The sequence below is a fragment of the Leucopleurus acutus genome, assembly GCF_964270905.1.
Source record: "Leucopleurus acutus genome assembly, chromosome: 3".
In the NCBI taxonomy this organism is placed as follows: domain Eukaryota; kingdom Metazoa; phylum Chordata; class Mammalia; order Artiodactyla; family Delphinidae; genus Leucopleurus; species Leucopleurus acutus.
Genome location: NC_139145.1, coordinates 19216968 through 19227882, shown reverse-complemented (window position 1 = coordinate 19227882; position 10915 = coordinate 19216968). Strand labels below are relative to the sequence as shown.

General features: G+C 42.7%; 1 pseudogene across 1 annotated transcript; it reads right to left on the bottom strand.

Moving 5' to 3' along the window:
• Window positions 1–8748: 8748 nt before the first annotated feature.
• Window positions 8749–10245, bottom strand: LOC309959776 (glycine cleavage system H protein, mitochondrial-like; annotated as a pseudogene). Its single transcript has one exon. The product of its transcript is annotated as a glycine cleavage system H protein, mitochondrial-like (transcript).
• Between the last annotated feature and the right edge of the window lie 670 nt (window positions 10246–10915).

The following is a 10915-nucleotide window of genomic DNA, read 5'->3' as shown; positions in this document are numbered from 1 at the left end:
TGTGTATATATCCTACCACATCTTCTTTATCCATTCACCAGCTGTCGATGAGCATGTAGGTTGCTATGTGGGATGCTTTTGAAATCTCTGCTGTGGTGACCTCAAATCCCTTGTGCATAAAGCCCAGACCCTCCCATAACTGATAACCTGCTCACTTTGACCTTGACTTGGGTAAAATTTTTCATAAACTTTATGATTATCACAAGATGTATATTAGCTTAAGCATGGTAAAAAACAATGAGGAAGATGAAATCCTCCCTTAGTGTTTTCTAATAGGATTATTAGCTACTCCTTAAAATAATTATTTACCTGTGGTACAGCAGAAAGAAAATAGGGTTTGGAAGTCAGAAAGACCTGGGTTTGAATCTGACTCCACCCCCTGACTAGAGCACAACCTTGGGCAAGTTACTTAACCCCTCTGAGCCTGAGTTTCTCATATCTAAAACTGGGATGATAACCATCTCAGTGTTGTTATGAGGCTCTCAGGACATTTTAATAGTTTTTTGTCCCCTACAGATATTCTCAAGCTTGTTTTTTATTCTTTTAAACATATTTGTGTTGGGACTTCCCTGGTGGCGCAGTGGTTAAGAATCCACCTACCAATGCAGGGGACATGGGTCCGATCCCTGGTCCGGGAAGATCCCACATGCCGCGGAACAACTAAGCCCATGCACCGCAACTACTGAGCACATGAGCCACAACTAGACAGCCCACGTGCTGCAACTACAAAGCCCACATGCTCTGGAGCCCGCACACCACAATGAAAGATCCCGCATGCTGCTACAAAGATTCCGTGTGCCGCAGCTAAGACCCAATGCAGCCAAAAAAAAAAAAAAAAAACCACACAAAAACAAACAACAAAAACCCCAAAAGACACAGGAAATCCCACTAGAAAACAAAGCACAATTTAAGCATCCAAAAAAAAATGCACAGCATAAAACATATCAAGTAGATAATCCCTGACACTTAGGATGGTTCAACTTAGGATTTTTCAACTTTATGATGGTGTGAAAGTGATACACATTCAGTAGAAACTGTACTTCAGGTTTTGAATTTTGATCTTCTGGTTTTCACATTCAGTACAGTGTTCAATAAGTTACATGAGCTATTCAACACTTCATTATAAGATAGGCCTTGTGTTAGCTGATTGTAGACTAATGTACATGTTCTGAGCACATTTAAGGTAGGCTAGGCTAAGCTATTATGTTCAGTAGGTTAGGTGTTTTAAATGCATTTTCAACTTAAGATATTTTCAACTTGTGATGGGTTTATCAGAACATAACTCCATTGTAAGTCAAAGATCTGTATACATAACATGTGAACTCATACTCCAATGCAGGGGGTGGGGAGGAGTGGGGAGGAGAGAGAGAAGAAGTTGATCATTGGTTACCATTGGAGATAACCAGAGAAGGCACTGAATCTTTAAAAAATTGGCAAGTAAAGGAAAATATTTAAGCATTTATTCTGTGTGTCTTGTATGATCAGTCTTACATAGTAATCAAATAATGCTAATTGATGAGGGAGATGTGATCTTTACAAAGGATGACAGAAAATCATTTTGCAACTCTTCATTAAGTAGTTCATTAAGGTAAATCCATCAGTGGATGAAACCGTTGGACAAAAGTTTGTTATGGAACTTTTCTTTTTTTTAAAAAAACTGGGCTTCCCTGGTGGCGCAGTGGTTGAGAATCTGCCTGCCAATGCAGGGGACACGGGTTCGATCCCTGGTCCGGGTAGATCCCACATGCCGCAGAGCAACTAAGCCCGTTCGCCACAACTACGGAGCCTGCACTCTAGAGCCCGCGAGCCACAACTACTGAAGCCCACGCGCCTAGAGCCCGTGCTCCGCAACAAGAGAAGCCACAGCAATGAGAAGACTGCGCACCGCAACAGAGAGTAGCCCCCACTCACCGCAACTTAGAGAAAGCCCGTACGCAGCAGTGAAGACCCAACTCAGCCAAAAATAAATAAATAAAATATTTTTTTTAAAAAAGAAATAAATCTAACAAGCAAAAATTACATAACTTCATTGTAAATATTAAGAAAACCTAAATCAATGGAGAGATAAACTATGTTAATGACTCAAATAATACCATGTTAACAACTCAGCAGGATAATGAATTAGGTTCTCCCCAAACTCATCTATAAATTCAGTGCAATTCCAGGCAAATTTCTAAAAGGGCTTTTCACAGAACTTGATAAGCTAATTCTAAAATTTACATGGTAAAAACAAGGCAAAGAATATGCAAGGCACTCCTGAGAAAGTACAGAGTGGGGAGTTTGCTTACCAGATATCAAGATTTATTATAAGCCATGGTATTACAGTGTAGTATTGGCACAGGGATAGACAAACAGACTGATGGAACCAAAGAGAAAACCCAGAAACAGACTCATAAATGGAAATATGATATATGACAGAAAGGGCACTGCAGTTCAATGAAGAAAGAAAATTCAATAAAAAGTATTGGAAAAACTGGTTTTCATATGGAATAAATGAAAGTGGATCTGTATCTCACATACTATATAAAAAATAAATGACAGATAGCTTAAAGATTTAAAGTGAAAGGCAAAACTTTAAATATCTTTAAGAAATATCTTTAAGATCTTAGGGTAGGAAATAATTCACTAAACAAGATACAAAATGTAAAAACTGCAAATGAAAAGTTTGATAACTTTGGCTATATTAAAATTAGAAATATCTAATTCATCAAAGATTCCATATGTGTTCTTCTTCGTTTTATTCCTTTTCTCCTTCTTACCACTTCCTTTCCCTCTTCTTCCCTTCGTAAAACATTCAGTACTAAAAAGTTAGGTGAGCACAAGTCAGATAGTTTATCCCATTGGAGGTGAAGGGAGAACAATCGTGGCACAGAGGGGACATCAGAGTCCAAGCAGCATGGAGGCATCTGCACAGGAGATGTATCAGAGCCTGAACAGCGTAAGCAGGGGAACTGTACAGGGGCAGAAGCCTGGAATGGGCAAGCACAAGGCAAGTTAGAGTACAAGGCAAGTGGGGAAGGCATCCAGACAGGGGGTGCATCCTTTCAAATATACATATGCAAACATATGATGCCTGTGATTTGTTTCAAAATAATACAGGAAGTGAAGGATGTGTGTGGAAGAGGCAGGATCAGCCAAGGGTTACAGTTTGGGCTGTATTAGTCTATGTTTTCCTGTGTCCAAAATTCTCCATAATAAGCATTTTTTCAGTGTAAACACACACACACCATAATGAAAATGAAAACATAAGCTACAAACCAGTATAAGAATTGTGCTACGCGTATAACTGATGTAGGATTAGAATCCATAATATATAAAGAAAAAAAATCCCTCTATGTCAACAATAGACAAATAATCTGCTTCTCGGAAAAGGAAATATAAAGGCCAAAAAACCTGAAAAAATTCCTAACTTCATAGTAATCAGAAAAATGCAAATCAAAAGCAGAATTAGATACTAGTTTATCTTCATCAGATTGACACAAATTAAAAGCCAATGATACGCTGTGTTGTTAAGTCTCATGCACTGCTTGTAGGAGTGTAAATTCATCAACTGTGTTTTGGCATCATTTAGCCAAGTATAAACTCTTACACGTGTGCACCAGGTCATGGGAGTAAGAAGACTTAAGGTAAACTTGTTTGTAATTTAGAAAACAAAAGCAAAAACTGGAAACAAGCCAAATGTCCAATGGAGCAATGGATTAGTAAACTGTGATACACAATGAAATGCCATAAGCAGTGCAAACGTACTGCATACATCAACATGAATGAATCCTGCAAACATAAGGTTGAGTGAAAAAGGCAAATCACAGAAGAATACAAAAAATATAACACCTTTTTATAAAGTTCAAAAACAAGCAAAACTAAACAATGTATTCTTCAACAACACACATACATACATATGTGGTAAAATATAAAGGAAAGCAAGGAATGATAAAAATTCAGGGCAGGTTTGTCGTGGAGGGTGAGGATGGAGAGGAGGGAGAGGCTTCAAAGATATTCTTAGAGTTCCATTTCTTAAGACTGGATGTTGGGCACATAAGGGCTCATTTTGTTATTTTTATATACATATAACAATACACACTTATACATATATACACATTTATACATATATAAATGTGTATATATACATTTATACACATTTATACATACATATGATTTGTATTGACAAAATATAAAATCTCCTAATAAAAATTTTTAATCGAAACAGAAAGAAGACTATTGATATCTGTAGTAGTTATGAGCAATGAAGATGTTTTTGTCAGTGCTCCATGACAGCCAGGGCAAACACACATGCAGTTTATGCCTGTGGTCTCAGCATCCTCACATGCACCCGCTTTTCACTCAGAAGTTCTGCAGATGGGATATACTAGCAAGAGGACCCTGTGCTCTTGGTGATGGCTGCTGTCACCATTGCTTATCCCAAGATAAACAGAAATGCTAAGGAGAAACAAACGTGGTCTGTGGAATCAGGTAGGTAAAACCTTCCAATTAAATAGTCACTTCTACTTATTTGGAAAGCCTCCCTCAAACTTATTTTCATCATCTGTAAAATGGGCATAAATGTTACCTTGTTAGGTTGACATGAGAATTAAATGAGATTATCTATGCTCAGGATGCAAGGAATGGAAATCTCCTTTTTCAAATTACATTAGAAGAGCTCCAGCATTTGGTGGGAATCTGCTATTACCCTGGGAGGAGGGGAGCCCCACCCTGTTTCTACATCATCCTAAGACTGTCCCAGGCTTACACAGTTATGAGCAATGAGATTTAAACAGACCTAAGAGAAAAATAAATACGATACTATAGTATGTCAGATAGTGAAAATGATAAGAAAAAGCAGGAAAGATGGATAGGAAGTTGGGAGGATTATGGGAGAAGTGGTGGTAAACTGTATCTTCAAATTATGATGTGTTCTATGTAAGATAAGCTTAGATAGGTCACTATCAGTCAATTTTTTTATTCCTTAAAGGGAATAAAGATATTTGAACTATTTGAATTCAAAATCAATTGAATTCAAATATTTGAAGAGTGAATATTAAAACACAGATTAATTGTAAACAAAATAAATCTTTATTCACCTTCTCTCCAGATGGACAGGAAATACTTACATAAAGATGATCAAGAAAATCTGCACTTTGACCTGAACCAAGTATCTTGCATGGTAGTTGGAGTGCTAAATGTGCCAGTTGGCTGGAATTGTCCAGCTAAATTTATTTTTTAAAAAAGAAGAACACATCTTTGGAAACATTGTTCTCATCAAACATTAAAATACTAAAATGTTTTTTAAAAAAGAGAGAGCGAGACCTAAGAGACATATCCACCAAATGTAAAGTGTGGATTTTAGGTGGATCCTGATTTGAACCAATCAACTATAAAAATATACTCTTGAGAAAATGAGGAAAACATGAATAAGGACTGGGTATTAAAAGATGCCAAAGTGTGATAATGGTATTGTGACTGGATTAAAAAAATTCTTATCCTTTAGACATGAAGCCTAAAATGTATGGATAAATGTTATAACAGCTACAAGTTGCTTTAAAATAACCCAGTGGTGGGAGAGGAGGGGAGGGATAAAGATGGAACAAGAGCAGTCCTGAGATGCTCACTGTAGCTGACTGGTAGGTACAAGGGTGCATTGTTCTCTTTGCGCTACTCTTATTCTGTGTGAAATTTTCCATGGGAGAAGGGAAAGATGGGAGAGGAGGATGGAGGGAGGGAAGCAGGAAGGAAGGAAGATCCTTGGAACAATGCCTCGTATCTCTCAGAGCAAGGGTCCAGCTCTGAGAGTGGTTTCTGCTGCCCTCCTGCAGGAGATAACATCACTGGCCAACGAGAACTTCAGAGGAGGGTGGTTTCACACACTATGCCAATTTCACCATTCTGTTGGGGCCAAAACCTACCCAAAGGGCTGCTGTATCAGAATGCAGGGTCTGAGCAGGCCCAGGCATCCATCCCTCGTGGGTTTCACAACCCTGGCCTTTCTCAGTCCCAGGAAACCATGCGCCAGAAGTGGGGCCACTTTCCTTTTTAAACCTCCTGAAAGATCAAACCAGTTCTGATCTTGGGTAGCCTCGACCTGCAGCGGCTTGAAGCAGGATTTTGGTTCCCTGGACAGACCACCAGGGCCAGTGGCCAGAGACAAGGCCCTGGTCCGTCAGCTTTGTAGAAATGAATTCCCACAAAGAGGTGGAAAGTAGTGAAACAAGTAAAGTGTTTATTAGGAGGAAAAATGGTACGTGTGGATAGATACACATGCAGGCTCAGAGAAACAGTCGCACCCTCGTGGTAGTTTGAATCACTATTTATATGGGGGCATTTCTTCTGGGTTTCCTCTGGCCAATCACCTTGCTTTGCCTGGCTCTGAGTCCACATTTGGTTTATCTCAGGGTCCTCCCCTGTGTGCGTGCGCATCCCTTAGCCAAGACGGATTCTAGCGAAGAGGGCTATGGGTAGGTTGACATCACCTACTATGGGGTGGCGCCCCCTCCCTTTTGGCCACCTGAGGAGCCTTTCTGTACGTGTGTAGTCAGGAAGGTCTCCTTAACCTCGAGAATGAGAAATATGTGGTCTCTCTATCTTTTTTCTGGGCAGGGCTCAGCTCCTCTTTCACTCCTGCTATTATCTTCATCTTGGAGTATCTGTCCACAGGGGACAAACTCCAGCTGCTCAGCTTGGGGCCCATCTATCTCCTCTTGAAAAACACCAAACATTTTCATTCCACTCCTTCTGGCACAGCCTGACATCCCTTGAGAAGGAGTTTGGAGCTAAGAACAAGAGCCTGGCCGCCCCACACCCAACCCCAGGCCTCTGCCTCCTCCTGGGAAGGGGAAAGACATGGTGTGGACTCTGGGTGGGGATAATTTTTCCTGATAATTCCTGTTCCTCCCCTATTCTACTTCCCCCAACCAATACAGACAAGGAGACATCTCACTATAGACGTGCCAGGATAAAAGTTAAGTGCCCTTGGGTCCCTGTGTTATAAGTAAAGGGAAACTTTCAGGGAGACTCCAGGTGCTGAATGGGGGCTGTTCATTCCCCCTCCCAACAAGAGCTCCTCACTCAGCCACTGGCTTTTACTGCCCCCTTGTGGTGATTTGCTTCTTATAGACAATCCTGCATTACAGATTTCCCACCCACAAAGCCAAGTCGGTTGGTCCCCTGCAAACCTTGCATTGGGGCAGTCTTCATTAAAGATCAGACATTTCGCTCAGTAGTGAGAAAACTTTCTTCCAAAGAAAGTAAGTACATGAGTATCTTGCAGACAATTTCTTTGCTTCTTTTTTGGGGGGGACCATGCCCTGCAGCTTCTGGGATCTTTGTTACTTGACCAGGGATCGAACGTGGGCCCACGGCAATGAAGGCGCCGAGTCTTAACCACTGGACCGCCAGGGAATTCCCTCTTTGCTTTTTAAAAACGTTAACGGTTGAAACTTTTTTTTTTTTTTTTTTTGGTGGTACGCGGGCCTCTCACTGCTGTGGCCTCTCCCGCTGCGGAGCACAGGCTCCGGACACGCAGGCTCAGCGGCCATGGCTCAAGGGCCCAGCCGCTCCGCGGCATGTGGGATCCTCCCGGACCGGGGCACGAACCCGCGTCCCCTGCACCGGCAGGCGGACTCTCAACCACTGTGCCACCAGAGAAGCCCAACAGTTGAAATTTTTTAAAACAAAAATTTGGGGAGAAAGAAACCTCATGAGGTGGCTATAGGGAAAGGGGATCAGGAAAATGTTCCCTGCCTCCATATGGGTGAAGGAAGCTCTGTAATTCCTGTAAAAAAATGATGCCCCTCTGGACACTGTGCTTGTTCCTGGCAGGGTCGTGGCTGGATCTAACTTAAACTGAGTCCCCCTAAAACCAAGTTTCCCTGTCAAGTTTATGATTAACCTCTCTATCCAAAACAGTATTCCCTTTCTTGTCCTGCCCCTGTTCCTCTCAGGACTGAAGAGTATCAAAGAAAAGGGGAGACTGAAACTGAGCAGGACCCAGCAGGACCCTCCCAGGTACAAAAGGCCCTCTGTGTCCCCCGTTTCTTGTTTGTAGAAAAAGGCTTTAGTCCCCTACGCCTTCCCTGAGTTCCAAAGAGCAGACTCAAACAGTTACTAATTAGGGAAGTGAGGGAATGCAGAAACAAAGGAAAAGCAGTAAAGAAACAATAGTTCAGTGATAAAGCAGAGTCCTAGCTTCTTCTCAAGGGATATACATAACAATCTGACACACACCTTTGAGCTGTTCTGTAGAAACTAAGACCCCTCCCCCAGGTGGAGGATAGTGACTACTTGCTGACCACCAGCACTAGACTCCAGACTGGTTGGAACCAGAAGGTTGATGATTAACATTCCAGAAACATCACCCTATTACCTCATCACCAACCAATCAGAAGAAAGTCATACACCCTAGAGCCCTCACCCCAAATGTTGCCTTTAAAAATCCTTCCCTGAAAGCCATTGGGGAGTTTGGGTCTTTTCAGCACAAGCTGCCCCTTCTCCCTGCTTGGTGTCCTACAAATAAATGCTGAACTTTCCTTCACTACAAGCGGGTGTTGGTGATTGTCTTTGGTGAATGTCAGGTTAAAACAGGAGGGAAGGAGGAAGGACACAATCTTTAAAAGAATGACATTACCAGAGGACATGACATAAACTGATTAGAACCAAATAGGTCCAAGATGGCAGACAAGTCAACTTCCACTAGACTTTAAGCCTCAGGATATGCTCATTGTAACACATCAGCAAGCTAAATGACACACCCACAGGCAATATGACAGTTCCAAGGCCAACCATAAAGGTCAAAAAGTAGGCAGTGGGGACATCCCTGGTGGCACAGTGATTAAGAATTCGCCTGCCAATGCAGGGGACACGGGTTTGAGCCCTGGTCCAGGAAGATCCCACATGCCGTCCGTGCACCACAACTACTGAGCCTACGCTCTAGAGCCTGCGAATCACAACTACTGAAGCCCGCGTGCCTAGAGCCCGTGCTCTGCAAAGAGAGAAGCCACCGCAATGAGAAGCCCATGCACTGCAATGAAGACCCAATGCAGCCAAAAATAAATTAATTAAAAAAAAAAAGTAGGCAATGGCCTAATTTCTGGAAATCCCCACCTCTTCCCCAAAATAACTGGAATACTCCTCCCACTCATTAGCATATGAAATTACCCACCCTTATAAAAACTGACAACCCCATACCCTGGGGCCACTCTCACCTTCTGAGACGGCCCACAGACGGCCCACACTCTGTCTGTGGAGTGTGTTTCTCTCTAAATAAATTCACTTCTTACCCATCACTTTGTCTCTCACTGAATTCTTTCTGACAAGACATCGAGAACCTGAGCTTCATTAAGTCCTGAGACCAGGTGTGTGATCTCAGTTAAAAGACCGTGGGTTCAAGTCCCAAAGTGAGTTACATGGTTTCAGTTTTAGACCCCAGGGTGAGGACACAGACAAATGATTTGATGAAACCTGTTTATGGTTTGCTGCTTTCTGTCCTGTGTGGGCTGGTTCTCAGAACACCAAAGAGCAGGACTATCCCCGACCATTCCATACGTCTTACGCCTGAGCAGATAGTGCCAGAACATTGCGAAGTATTCCAATTTACACCCAGAGGCCCTCAACTAGAAACACATCCATCTTCTTCATAACCGTAAGTTTAAGTGTCTGATAGTTGGGTTCTTTTTATTTTTATTTTATTTTTTTGTTTCAAACTAGTTTCTTTAGGGGTTCCATTTTCACTCCTCAATAGATTTTATGTATTTCTCACATGCTTTTTCACTCATTAGTTCATCTAGTTCTGAAGGGTTACTGAGTGTCATCTTCATCAGCCAACCATCTTCATAACAAGATTTGTTGACAAGTCCTGGATTTTCTGCTAGAGCTTCATTAATTTCAGTTACTTCTCCTGATAGAGGAGACTAGAGTTCACTAGCAGCTTTCACACTTTCCAAAGCACCAAATTCCTCTTGTTTGTTCAATTTTGTCCCAACTTCAGGCAGACTACAGTAAACAACATCTCCCAAAGCTTCCTGTGCAAAACTGCTGATTCCCACTGTTCCAACACCGTTTTCTGTTGTTACCCATTCATGTTTGTCTGTGAATTTACGACCCGACAGCAGAACGGGACCGGTGCGCAGCGCCCGGACGGCGCCCGCCCGCAGTCCCCAGGGCCGCGGCGGGCAGGGCGCGTTGGGCACAGAGATGGCGCGCGGGCTGCAGAGCGCAGACCGCGGCCCACACGCTCCGCGCCCCTCGCAGCGCCATGTTCGCAGGGGTGCAGAAGGTCTCCGCACAGCATCTAGAGCACCCCCGGCTGGAGGGGGCGGGGCCCCCAGCTGGGTTCTTTTTAAGTTGTAATGCAAGTGCCTGACTTAAGCTCTTGATTGCATCCACTCCAAAGACTGCCATGTGAACAAACATATTGCCAGCCACACAATTAGATAAAGATCTAGGCTGACCCCATTAAGTTCCTCTGTTTTAAAGATCTTTGGTTTGGCCACTTGCTTTTCTCTCCCTGAGTTTTAATTCCTGCTCTTACGTTTTACAGTCACTACTAGGCCCCCACCTTCAACCCCAATAAAAGCAGAACAAGCCCATTCTCTCTCTCTTTCTCTCTCTCTTCCCCAACGACCTTCTGTGGCCTCAGGCATGCTGTGTACCCTCCAGAACTTGTAAGTAATAAACTTGGTTTACTTGTTTCATAGTTTCTTGATGGTTATGGCTGAGGGCGTCTTGCACTCATAATAAGAACCACAAGGGTTGGTCCAGCCACATTAAGGATAGAAAGCAGAGACCTGCACAAAACAATAGCTTTGCCCAAAGGTGACTTCTCTCTAAGCTTCTGATATTCACTATGAACACTGTGTGCGTGTAAGCAGTGCTTATCCATGACTTGGAGGAAAGCTTGCCTTTCTGACTCTTGCTGCCACAGCAA